The sequence below is a fragment of the Mus musculus genome, chromosome 7, assembly GCF_000001635.26.
Source record: "Mus musculus strain C57BL/6J chromosome 7, GRCm38.p6 C57BL/6J".
NCBI lineage: Eukaryota > Metazoa > Chordata > Mammalia > Rodentia > Muridae > Mus > Mus musculus.
Genome location: NC_000073.6, coordinates 73,684,712 through 73,698,333, shown reverse-complemented (window position 1 = coordinate 73,698,333; position 13,622 = coordinate 73,684,712). Strand labels below are relative to the sequence as shown.

The 13,622-nt window shown below is 44.2% G+C and overlaps 2 pseudogenes across 1 annotated transcript; both read left to right on the top strand.

Annotated features, from left to right (window-relative positions):
* Positions 9,492–10,099, top strand: Gm18805 (predicted gene, 18805; annotated as a pseudogene).
* Gm4971 (predicted gene 4971) lies at positions 11,771–12,842 on the top strand (annotated as a pseudogene). Its single transcript, NR_033604.1, has one exon. The product of NR_033604.1 is annotated as a predicted gene 4971 (transcript).
* Positions 12,843–13,622: the final 780 nt, after the last annotated feature.

The following is a 13,622-nucleotide window of genomic DNA, read 5'->3' as shown; positions in this document are numbered from 1 at the left end:
ACACTAAGGAGGAGGAAAAAAAACTAGCTCTGCCCCATAGGTTTTTTTCATCTATTTATTTATTCACTTTAAATCATTTACTTTTTTAACCTTACTGTTCTGATCTTCCTGTGACATGGATGTAAGGTCAGTCCTACCTAAATGACAATACGAAACTGTCTTAGTTAGGGTTTCCATTGCTATGAAGAGATACCATGACCAAGCCAACTCTTATAAAGGCAAATATTTCATTGGGTCTGGCTTACAGTTTCAGAGGATTAGTCCATTATCATCGTAGCAGGAAGCATGGTAGCATTCAGGCAGACTTAGTGCTAGAGAAGGAGCTAAGAGGTCTACATCCCCAACCAAAGGCAGCCAGAAGACTATCTTCTAGGCAGCTAGAAGGAGGATCTCAAAGCCCACCCCCAACCCCAACCCCAACCCCACCCCCACTCCCATCCCCACCTTTGGGCTAGAGAGATGGCTCAGCGGTTAAGAGCAATAACTGCTCTTCCAAAGGTCCTGAGTTCAAATCCTAGCAACCACATAGTGGCTCACAACCATCGATAATGAGATCTGACACCATCTTCTGGAGTGTCTGAAGACAGCTACAGTGTTCTTACATATAATAAAATAAATAAATCTTAAAAAAAAAAACACCCCCACAGTGACACACTTCCTCCAACAAGGCCACACCCACTCCAAAGAGACCATGCCTACTCTACTAAGACCATGCCTACTTTATCAAGGCCACACCTCCCCCAACAAGGCTACACCTTCTAATGGTGCCACTCCCTGAGCCAAGCATATTCAAACCACTACATTGACTAAATCAAATAATGGGGGTGGCAAGACACATCCACCACAAATCATCTTTAACTGCAAACAATGCCTAAGCTCTTGTTTTTTCTCAAGCAAAGAACGTTTCAGTGTTGGACAGCAGCTGACACTGAGAGCAAGGTCTCAGTCTTGGTGCCTTCTCTCTGTGGCCCTAGCACTGTCATGACTGTAGTTCAGCTACCACTTCCATATCCTGGTGGGATGTAGGTGGAGCTAGTGAGGAAAGTCTAGAGCAGTGATTCTCAACCTGGAAGTCACAACCCCTTTGGCAGGCCTCCAAAAATATGTACATTATGATTCATAACAGAAGCAAAATTACCGTTATGAAGTAGTGACAAAAATAACTTTATGGTTGGGAGTCACCACAAGACGAGGAACTGTATTAAAGGGCCACAGAGTTAGGAAGTGGTTGAGAACCACTGGGCTAGAAGATACCTAACAAGTGCACCCAGCACCTCAGAAAACCTTCCCAGAAGCCCCTCAATTCTCTGTGGCCTCAGTGTCTCCTCAGGCTCTGCCCCATGCCTCCTAGCCCACAACTACACCAAAGGCTTCTCTCTACATTCAGGACTGCACACCACCAAACATAACAGGTATTTTTCACTCCCGGTCTTTTTCAACTTCACACACATGCACACGCATGTCAGAAGTCCCCTCTGTGGTCTCTGTAGACTCAGCCACACCCCAGCCCCATGTCCACCCTCAAGATGATGATGCTTGTGTGGTCTGGATGTAAAATGGGCCCCTGGGCTCTGTGTTTAAACACTTGGCCTCCTGCTGTGAGCACTGTTCTAGAACCTTTGAGAAGTAGGACCTACCTGATAGAGACATGGGTGGAGGTTGGGGCCTTGAGGTTATAGCCACCTGAGTTTCCTGCCCCACTGAGATGTGAGCAGCTACATACTCCCTATGCCATAGGTAAATAGGCCCCATCTCGATGCTTTCCCTATCATGGCGGACTCTCCGAGTGATAAGCCAAAATAAAACCTTGCTCCTTTCAGCTGCTTGGTCAAAGATTGTACCACAGCAATAAGACAAGTAAGGGACTCACTGCCCAGTCTTCCCTCCAAGCCCAGAGATTTTCCATGAGCTCTACACCAAACCATGCCTGAATACACAGCTCCTGGATGAACTGTGGCAAAGACTTCTCAAACTCAATATATCCACAGAGTGTTTGTGAATTCCTCTATGCCACACTCACTGCTACCGTCATCTCCACCACCAACCTCACAGCCTGGTCTGAAGCCCTGAGGTAATCCCTGGGAATCGTCTTTGACTACTTCCTCTCTGTCTTCCTATGTCCAGATGAGCAATGGGTCCTGGAGATTTTGTTCTTGGTTTTGGGTGTTTATTTGTTTGTTTTTCATTGGGTTTCTCTATGTATCCCTGGCTATCCTGGAACTCACTATATAGACCAGGCTGGCCCTAAACTCACAGAGTTTCAGCTGTGTCTGCCTCCCAGGTGCTGGGATTAAGATATGCATCACCACCACCCAGCTGAGATTTTTTTTCCCTCTTGAACACCCATCTCCAAATATCTCTGTCCTGTTCCCAACACAAAATCATACATACCTGATGATGATGATGATGATGTGATGGTTTGAGTGAAAATGGCCCCAATAGACTCATAGGGAGTGGTACCATCAGAAGGTGTAACCTTATTAGAGTAGGTGTGGCCTCATTGGAGGAGGAGTGCCAGTAGGGTTGGGCTTTGAGGTCTCAGATGTTCAAGCCACTCTTCCTGCTGTCTGCCAATCTAGATATAGAACTTGAAGCTACCTCCCCAGAACCCTGTCTGCCTGCATGCCACCATGCTTCCCACCATGATGCTAATGGATTAAACTTCTGAACTGTAAGCCCCCATTTAAATGTTTTCTTTTATAAGAGTTGCTGTGGTCATGGTATCTCTTCACAGCAATAGAAACCCTAAGACAATACATTAAAGTTTTATTGTTGTTGTTCTGTTCTTGTTATTCTTGTTCTTGTTTTCAGTTAAGACTCTGCTAGCTCCTCCATGAATCAGAGACCTCCATTTGCTCTTAGGTGAGCATCAAGATGAATACTGATGTGCCACATTCTGCTCTTTCACCTTCCTGGAAACATTCCCAGTTCGTATTCCCTTGCCCTTAGCCTATCTGCACCCTTTCTCCTCTCTGCCTCTTCAGCCATGACTGCCACGTTCCTTCAGAATATTATGTGAACTTTTAATTCTAAGATCTTATTCCAGATGGCTGCCTCAATGGGAATCGTTCAGAAGCTGTCAATGTCTCAGCCAGTAAATCTGAGGCCCAGCTATGGACTTGGAGTCAGTGGCGCCTGACAGCCGCTCAGTGGCTGAGGAAGAAAGGAAGCAGGGGTCTCCACTGGGACATGATGGATGCTCCTGGTCCTATGGAAGTTGCTGGAGTGAGAAGCAATCAGTCATCAATGTTTCTGGCTGCAGTCTGGTCAAAGTTAAGGTCAGCTAAAGAAACAGTACTTCACAGTGCGAACAAAACCCAACCAGACAGACAATGCATATGTCTTTATCCAGCGTCTTCTACATGTCCACAGCTGTGCTAGAATTATGTACAATGAATAACTCTAAGATGCCTGGTCCCAAAATTATAACAACCTTGTGGGTGACAAAGAAAATGCCACAGGATGCCACCTGAATCCATCTGTCTGAAGTTTCCCACCATAATCGGTAGGCCTGCATTGTACCAACACCCTAACTCATTCTCACATAGATTCCTGACTACTTACTGTGGCGTTCACCTTATGTGTATGTTGTATACATGTGTTCATGGAGGGGCATATTCAGAGGGTATGTGCACATATGTGTACATGTATGTGTGGAGGCCAGAAGTTGACATCATGCATTTTCATCAGTCACTCACTGTATTAGTTTGGGTTTCGATTGCTGTGAAGAGACACTATGACCACAGCAACTCTTATAAATGATAACACTTAATTGGCGCTGGCTTATACTTCAAAGGTTTAGTTCATTATCTTCATAGCAGGCAGCATGATGGCACATGGGCAAGCGTGGAGCTGAAGAGGTAACTGAGTGTTTTACATCAGGATCTACAGGCAGCAGGAAGGAAACATGAGCCATTGGGTCTGGCTTGAGCTTCTCAAATCTCCAAGTACATCCCTAATAACACACTTCCTCCAACAAGACCACACCTTCTCTTTCATGGCCACACCTTATAATAGTGGCACTCCCTATGAGCCTATGGGAGCCATTTTTTATTCAAACCACCACTCTCCATCTCCTTTTTTGAGACAAGGTCTCTCCATGAACTCAGAGAACCTGGAACTCGCGGATTCAGCAAGGCTATCCAGCCAATGAGTTACAGGGATCCCCTCGTCTCTCCTGCTCCACACCCTTATCACTGGGTAACATAAAAAAGGACATTCTCCAAGATTTTCTGGAATACTGGAGGTCTGAACTGGGGTTCTGCTCGCTCATCAGGCATTCCAGCAAGCTGGCACCCCAGCTGCTAAACTTTCTTATCTCATCCCTCTGACACAGCACCCCAGAACTATCAAGAACATTCTGCCTTGCAGAACTTGAATTAAAAGGAAACTCTCACTTCAGTCCACCCCTCATGTTAGCCAGGAAGTCAAAGGCCTTGGAGTGCTGGCTGACTGTGGTCCTTCCTCCAACCTCTGATCCTTGAATCCAAGGTTATTCTGAGCAGACCATCCTGTGAACATTACCCTCATAACTTTAGGACCATTGACCAGAACAGTAACTAATGAGACCATTCCACCAGCAGATATACCTTTCCTTACGCCACCAGACACAGGCTTTATCCTGAGTTATTCATTCTCACCCCCATGGGTCAGAATTCAATTCTGCTGCTCCTGGGTGACTGGACCACTCAGCCTCATTTGTATTGTTGGAAACAATGTCAGAATCCTGCCTCTCCAAGATTTAGTTTGTGTCACAAACTATTCCTGGACTCATTCGTTTCCGTCCTCATTCCAAGCCTTCTGAGCAAGCAAATGAGGGCTTTCACCCATCAGTGGTTGAGTTACCTAACCAAACTGACCAGAAAAGGGTAGGAAGCGAGCAAACAACAGCCAGAAATTTGAATTCAGCAAAAGGAATTGTGCAGCAGGGAACAGTTTATCCATCTGAAAGAGCTGAAGGCAGATGTTAAGAAAATTAACTTAAGCATTTTTCATGCATCGGGTACTCCATGTTACCTAAAAGAGGATTAGGATCCTGGGTGGGCATTGTCTTTACAGACACCACAGGCTGACAGAACTCAGGAGCACCTTGTGTGCATGCATGCCTGACACATACCAGGAACCTGGTTGTCTGCATACCAGGCCATCTTGTCCTTGAACACCGTTATGAAGCCCCACCCAAGGACAATGGTGTCCTGTAAAATCTGTCCCTTAGGGAAGCAAGTGTATCACTTGGGACATTTAACAGAAGCAAGCAGGCCTATATTGGATAGGCAGAATAAGAAAGCTTTTGGAAATAGAACAGTTTGAGGACACAGTGCAGGGCTGAGCTGTCAAACTGAGAAAGATTGATATCAGACCCTCTAAGTATCTGGGGCTGGGAGTGATAGACAGTTCATTAGTGTCCCACTGGTGGGACAAACAGAAATCCTATATTTCCTCATCAAAACTCAACATTTGATTGAGCACCCTAATCACATCAGGTGCCCACCCCTTGTCAGATTTGGGTGGGGGCATTTTGAGTAACAGCTTTAAGAACCCGGCTTATATTGGGGGGGGGGAGGTTTCATATGGCACCATCCTGCAACAAAATGCAATGGGACAAACACCGATCCGGGTTACCACGTCTCACCAAATTTCATGCCACAGAGGAAAGCATGCGGTTGTGTATCATGTCACACACATCACAGACTAGCCAAAGGATATCTTCCCTCCATGGCTATTTCTCAGAGTCATTTTTCACAAAGTCACTTAAACTCCAAGAATCACTTTCCTCAACTATAAATGAAAAAGTGGAGCCTGGTAAGAGTTTTACCGCTAGAAGTGCCTCAGGCAAGAGCATCCCTCCCGGTATGAATATAGATTACAAGCCCAACGTAAAACTGGCTGAAAGGTTTGATTGCCAAGGATTTTGAAGGTCAGTGTGTCTATATGGTGGCTGAGGATGACTGGAGAAGCTGAACGCAGGTCATGATTCTTCTATCAGTATGGTGGCACAGATTTCGGGGCTGAACAGCGCCATGGACAGGAAGACACTCCTCGCAAACAAGAGCAAAGACAGACCTCTGAGGTAGAATTTTTCTTGTAATGAAGCTTGTAGTGGCCAAACTCCTCTCTGCAAACTGACAAGGTGATTTGCCCATCTCTAACCCAGATGTTAAGAGATACCTCACAAGTATGTCAGTACGTGTTGATAATTCCAGCATTTGGGATCTGGGTTTGAGGCTAGCCTTGGCTACATGAGGCCAGCCTCAGCTACATGAGACCCAGATTCAAACAAAGAGAGTTCACTCAAAATAACAGGGCAGCTTGTTCTACTAGTAATATGTAGCCCAACCCATTACCCCACTTCTTCCACCAGCTTTCTTCAATATGGAAAGCTGAGGCTTTCTCCATCTTGGAAGTCTTCTGTGGATACATCTTCAACACAGAACCCAGTCACTGCTCCAAACCCCCACCAACCCCTAAAGAAACTTTACAGTCATCTCTGGCCACACCACTAAGACTCATCTGTCCACCCTACTGAAATCCAGACACAGAACATGAAATGTGCCCACCGGATAGTAAGAGTTTAGCTAACCAGACTTTCATTATAATTACCTTCTACCCCAGTGCTCACTAGCCCCAGTGTGCTGCTGACCAGCAGCCCTGTCAGGAAGGCTTGGCTCCTTAGACTTCATAGCATTGATGACAAAACCCTCCCTTCTGAGCTCTAAGCGATGGCCAAAGATTAGAGGTAGAAAGGGAAGGTCTTTTGTTTTGATTTGGTTTTTGGGTTTTGGTTTGTTTGGGTTTTTTGTTGTTTTGTTTTTTGTTTTGTTTTTAAGACAGGGTCTTTCTATATAAATCAGACTGGTCTCAAGCTCACCAAGATCCTCCTGCCTCTGCCTCCAACTGCTGGAAGTAAAGGCATGTGTCACCACACCTAGCTGTCTGACTCTGGTGGTGTAGTAATCATTAGCCTTTATCCTTCCCCACCATTTTTGGTTTTTTCAGAGAAGAGATCTTAGATCATCCATGCTGGCCTTGAAATTACTATGTAGCTGAGCTGGCCATAAACATCTGATCCTTTTGCTTTCAACTCTTCAGGACTGATATTATAGGCCACAGACACACAGACAAACACCAAAAGGGAAAAATAAGTACAAGTAATGATTGGTGAATATGATTGAAATATATTATGTATATGCTTGAAAATGTCATAGTAAAACCCATTATTATGTATAATTAACATACACTAATAACTTTTTAAATAATTGGTAGAAATACACACACACACACACACACACACATATATATATATATATATATATATATCCTTAAAAATATATTCTTTTTGCTAAATAGGCCTTAGGAAGATATATTTCTCCCACTGGTCATCTGCAAGAAAATTAGTCAAGTAGACAATGGATTGGAAAGAGCACTCTATGTTGCATGCATATTTATTGTTTATTAATGACCTCTCTTGATTGACTGGCTTCTGTTTTATTGGGTTTTCTTAGTGACACAATGTAAATTGACTTCTTAATCATTCACACTTGTAACTATTTACATGTGCAGTGATGACTGCCCATAAGCCTGCTGGGCTATGCTGCAAGGAACAAGTCTCCCTCCTCCAGATCTGGGTAACCTGAAAGCCTTGGCTTGTTCTCTACTACTCCACTTCTTAATGACACCCGTAGTCAAGAGACAACCTTCTCCGGCCTGACCGTTATCCCTTTCTCAGTCTGAGAGTCATATTCACTCCTTGAATATCTGTGTCTGCCTGGTCCCAGCTTACACAGTTTTGCCCAGGAGGATCATCCACAGCTTTGTAAGTAAAGCATTTAACTGTCCACTGACAGGAGCACCACTGGCTCCCCAGAAACCACAAAAAAGTAGAAGGAGAGGACAGACTGCTACAAAGTTGTCTTCAGACATACTCAGACATGCCAGGACATGGACACACACACAGACAACGAATAAATTTCAAAATTAAAGCTAAATATTACATGTTAGACTTGTGCTGATGTTTGCTTACGATGCTTCGTTCTAGTCATCCTCTGTAGAAGTACCTAGTCCCTTATGGGTGTGACTCTTTGTAGGTCAATTTTTTTAAAGAATTTCTTATATGAGTGATGAATTTGTTATTTCCTTTCCCTTTCCTTCCATCTCCTACCATGTCTTCCCACTCCCTCTCAAATTCATGACCCCCTTTTCTTTAATTATTATTGTTTGACACACACACATATATACATATGTATGTATACACACACACATATATACATATATATGTATACATACATATATATACATATATACACATACATATATACATATGCACACATATATTTACGTATATATCTATACACATACACACATATATAGATCTCCTGCTGAATCCCTTTAGTGTTACTCCTATGTGTGGCTAACCACTTGATATTGGATGACCAACTGGGGGCTTTGCTCTAGGGAAATTCGATTCTCTCAGCAGTCATTAATTGCCTGGAGCTCTTCATCTATGTTGGTGTGTCAACTGGTGGTGTCATTGTTCAGGTCTTCTTTAAGTAGCAATACTATTGTGATTTCATGGGTATTGCTTCCCAGCCATATGGAGAGGACACACTCTGACACTGGCCACCTGGTCCTGTGGCTCTTACAAGTTCTAGTATTCTTTTCAACAACGTTCCCTGTTGGGAGTTGGGTTTGTATGGTAGATATTTCACCTGGGTATGGGAACTTCTTTGCATTTTTAGCACTTGTGGACTTATGCCACGGGTCTCTGTCTACTATAAAAAGACGAAGCAACTTCTTTGATGAGGGATGTGAATAAGAATGGCCCCATAGGAGTGAAGAAGCTTCCCCAGGAAGCAGCTAGACAGGGTGGACAGTCTCGGCTCTCCCATGAGGAATAGCCAACACCCTCGCTCGGATGCCAGGGCCGCAATCACTCCTTGGAGCCGTCCAGAGCACCACTCAGGGAAAGTGGGGCCACCAATCTGGAGCAGTCGTGACATCAGGCTTGAACGAGATTGGCAATTGGCTGGTTTGACTGGAGGCTTGTGGCAGGACCAGCACTGGTCCTGTTAGGGGGCGAGGTCTAGAGGCGGAATGCTGCCTGCATCGTACCTTCCCAGCACCTCTAACTGGAATCTATGTTCTAGGTCAGATCAGACATTCTGTCACAATGCCCGAAATAAATACCAGCCATCTTGATGAGAAACAGGTTCTTTTTTCTTTTTTCTTTCTTTTTTTTTTATTTTTTTTATTTTTTTTATTTTTTTTTATTTTTTTTTTTTTTTTTGGTGTTGTTTGGTTGTTTGGTTGGGGTTGTTTTGTTTTGTTTTGTTTTTGTTGTTGTGTTGTTTTTTTTTTTTCCGAGACAGGGTTTCTCTGTGTAGCCCTGGCTGTCCTGGAACTCACTCTTTAGACCAGGCTGGCCTCGAACTCAGAAATCCGCCTGCCTCTGCCTCCCAAGTGCTGGGATTAAAGGCATGTGCCACCACAGCCCGGCTGAGATATGTATTCTTATTGATGAAAATGACAATAAAATTGGGGCTGACACTAAGAAAAATTGTCACCTGAATGAAAACATCAACAAAGGATTAATACATCGAGCTTTTAGTGTCTTCTTGTTTAATACTGAAAGTAAGCTCCTCTTACAGCAGAGAGCAGATGGTAAATTTACCTCTCCAGGTCGGTTCACCAGAAGTTGTGGTAGTCATTCATTGCGTAACCCAGGCGAGCTGGAAGCAGACAGTGACCTTGGTGTAAAACGAGTGGCACAGAGGCGCTTAAAGGAGTTGGGACTAGCCTTGGAAGAGGTTGATGTAAATGAAAGGAATTATCTAACAAGGCCCAATCTGATGGTCTCTGGGCTGAACATGATATTGATTACATCTTGTTTCTGAGGAAGAATGTAACCTTGAATCCCAAGGAGATTAAAAGCTATTGCTATGCATCAAAGGAAGAACTCAAAGAAATTATGAAGAAGGCAGCCAGTGGTGAAATTAAGTTAACTCTGTGGTTTAAGATTATTGCAGATATTTTCCTCTTTAAATGGTCGGATAACTGAAATCATTTGAATCCATTTGTTGACCATGAAAAAATACATAGAATGTGAATGTGTAAATTATTTGAATTTTTTTTCTACCTAGTAAGAATGGTTTGGTTTGGTTTTAAGTTGGGCTCCCTTGTATGATCCATAGGTATTTTACAACCAGAATTTGTTTTGAGAAAAGAAAAAAAGAAAAACTCAGCTAACTTACAATTTTGTATTTGCATCCCATATATATGCACTGATGTTTGTAAAAGACATGTAGGAGAGGTTATTGTGAAGTTATGCCATAAGTAAAACTTAATTTAGCCTGTCCAAATACCTGACTATGACAAGATTGAAGAAATAACTAGAACTCATGTTTTACATTTTTGACAAATACTTTCAGAACACTTTGCCAATTGCCAAGTGCTTTTTCTATCATTAGATTTTTATCATATGTCAGAAAGTTGAGCAGAAGACACTGCTTGGCTGCTTTGAAACAGCACTAAGAGATTAAATGGGCAGAGCTCAGGAGACAGCTCAGTGGCACCATGAATGCCTTGCAGGCATGACGCCATGGTTGTTGAGTCCCTAATCCTAAAGATAATTGTAACAACAATGATAACAGAGTGGGTTCAGAGGAGAGAAAGTCTGTGTTAGATGTTTACCTGCATTAGCACCCCTTCGTTAAGACAACCAAAAAAAGAGAAAACTGGGTAAGAATGGGGAGGGGTGATTTGAGGCAGGGTTTCTTTCTTGGTGTAGCCCTGGGTATTCTAGAACTCAATCTGTAGACCAGGCTAGCCTCAGAACTCAGAAATCCACCTTCCTCTGTCTCCCAAGTGCTGGGATTAAAGGCGTGTACCACCACACCAGGCTAGCTTTACTCTTAAATGCTGAATAATGGATAATTTTTTTCTTATAAAAGTTTTATAAATCTAATTTCTTGCTAACTTAGGTGTATTAGTCAGGGTTCTCTAGAGTCACAGAACTTATGGATAGTCTCTATATAGTAAAGGAATTTATTGATGACTTACAGTCTGCAGCCCAATTCCCAACGATGGTTCAGTAGTAGCTGTGAATGGAAGTGCAAGGATCTAGCAGTTACTCAGTCCCACACAGCAAGAAGGCGAAGGAGAGAGAGCAAGACTCCCTTCTTCCAATGTCCTTATATTGTCTCCAGCAGAAGGTGTAGCCCAGATTAAAGGTGTGTTCCACCACACCTTTAATCCCAGATGAAAGGTGTAGCCCAGATGTTCCACCACACCTTTAATCCCGGATGACCTTGAACTCGGAGATTTAATCTTCTGGAATCCATAGCCACTATGCCTCAAGATCTCCATACCAAGATCCAGATCAGAAACTTCTATCTCCAAGCCTCCAGATAAGGGTCACTGGTGAGCCTTCCAATTCTGGACTGTAGTTCATTCCAAATATAGTCAAGTTGACAACCAGGAATAGCCACTACATCAGAACAGTTGATTTATCATTGGGGATATGACTATGTAGAAAATATTTATTGAAAATTAAAATATATTATTTTAATATTTAAAAAATAGCCCCATAGGCTCATTTATTTGAATGATTGGCACTACTTAAGAAGAATTAGAAGGTGTGGCCTTGTTGGAGTGGGTGTGGCCTTGTTGGAGTAGGTGTGGCCTTGTTGGAGAAAGTCTCTGGAGAGGATTCAAAAGCTCAAGCAGCTCAAGGGACCGTGCAATTCACTCTCAGCCGAGACGCAGGATGGGGAGTAGCAAGCGGCAGAGGTCAGGCAACACTTTGGTGTCCGTGGTGGTGAAGCAGGAGCGCCTGAGCCCCGAACCCAGCGCTCCAGCCGCTAGCCTGCCCACCGCCAAGCCCAATGCTAGTCGGTCCCCAGACAAAAAGAAAAGGAAGTCCTCCGGGAGAAGAAGCAAGTCCCCTCCAACTAAGAGAAGCCGGAGTCCCCACTACTCCACGGTCAAAGTGAAGCAGGAACGTGAGGACCATCCACTGAGAGGACGAGAGGATCCACAACCCCGGGAGCCATCAGAACAGGAGCACAGGAGAGCAAGGAACAGTGATGAGCAAGCCCCGCACCGGGGCCATTCCCACCAAAGGAGGAGCTCTGATGAGAGGCCTGTCAGTGGACAGGGCCGGGATAGAGACAGCCAGAACCTGAAGGCTCAGGAAGAAGAGAGGGACTTTCATAATGCCAGGCGCCAGGAGCATCGCCAGCAGAATGGAAGTGCTGGCAGCGGTGAGGTTCAAGAAGAGGTGATCCCTCACCCTGCTGGTAACAGAAGCAAAGAGGTGCCCGTTAAAGAAAAACCATGCTTTGAACTTTCTGGGGCACTTCTTGAGGACACTAATACCTTCCGGGGTGTGGTTATTAAATACAACGAGCCCCCAGAAGCCCGGATCCCCAAAAAACGGTGGCGTCTCTACCCCTTTAAAAATGATGAGCTGCTTCCAGTCTTGTACATCCATCGACAAAGTGCATACCTTCTGGGTAGACATCGACGCATCGCAGACATTCCCATTGACCATCCCTCTTGCTCAAAGCAACATGCTGTCTTGCAGTACCGGCTTGTGGAGTCCACCCGTGCTGATGGCACGGTTGGTCGGAGTGTGAAGCCCTTCATCATTGATCTCTGCTCAGCCAACGGAACATTCTTAAACAACAAGCGTATTGAGCCACAGAGATACTATGAACTGAAAGAAAGCGATGTACTTAAATTTGGATTCAGTAGCCGAGATTACGTCTTGCTTCATGAGTCTTCAGACACCTCTGAACTTGAAGAAGGAAGATGAGGGGGAGGAGGAGGAAATGGTACCCCACAGCTGGCAGATGAGAGGCAACCTCCACTATTAGAAACCATCCCTATTGGGGCTGGAGAGATGGCTCAGTGATTAAGAGCACTGACTGCTCTTCCAGAGGTCCCAAGTTAGTTCCCAGCAACCACATGGTGGCTCACAACCATCTGTAATGGGATCTGATGCCCTCTTCTGATGTGTCTGCTACAGTGTACTCATACATAAAATAAATAAATCTTTGTTTTAAAAAAAAAAGTTTATTTTGAACTTAGGGGTTTTTTTGGGGAGTGTGTCAGTTTACCACGTGACCTCTTGATTGGCTGTCTTTGATAAACACCTGTGTGGACATGACTGTAGGGAGGTCATGGCTTCTACCAACAGGAGCTGATGCTGTACCAGGCACTGAGCTGTAGATCTGCACCCTGTGAGGATTCTTGATTTCGCCATGAAACACAGACATCATAGTTTGAACATCTGAGCTTTTTCTTCAGCTTTGCATTTTTTATTTAAATGTTACCTCTCTTCTCCCTCTGACTGTGTAGGAGGGGCCTTGCTGTGGCCTGAGGATGGAGGTTGTGTAGCTTTCACACTTCCACTTCATCTTTGATCATGCATTTGTATTTACCTCCCAAGAGGGGAAAGTAAGGGACAGCCTAGTGTCTAAACTTCCCACCTGGGGTCTGTGTGAATAGAAAGATACTCCTTGCTGGGCAGTGGTGGCGTACACCTTTAATCCCAGTACTTGGGAGGCTGAGGCAGGTGGATTTCTGAGTTCAAGGAAGAGAGAAAGAAAGAAAGAAAGAAAGAA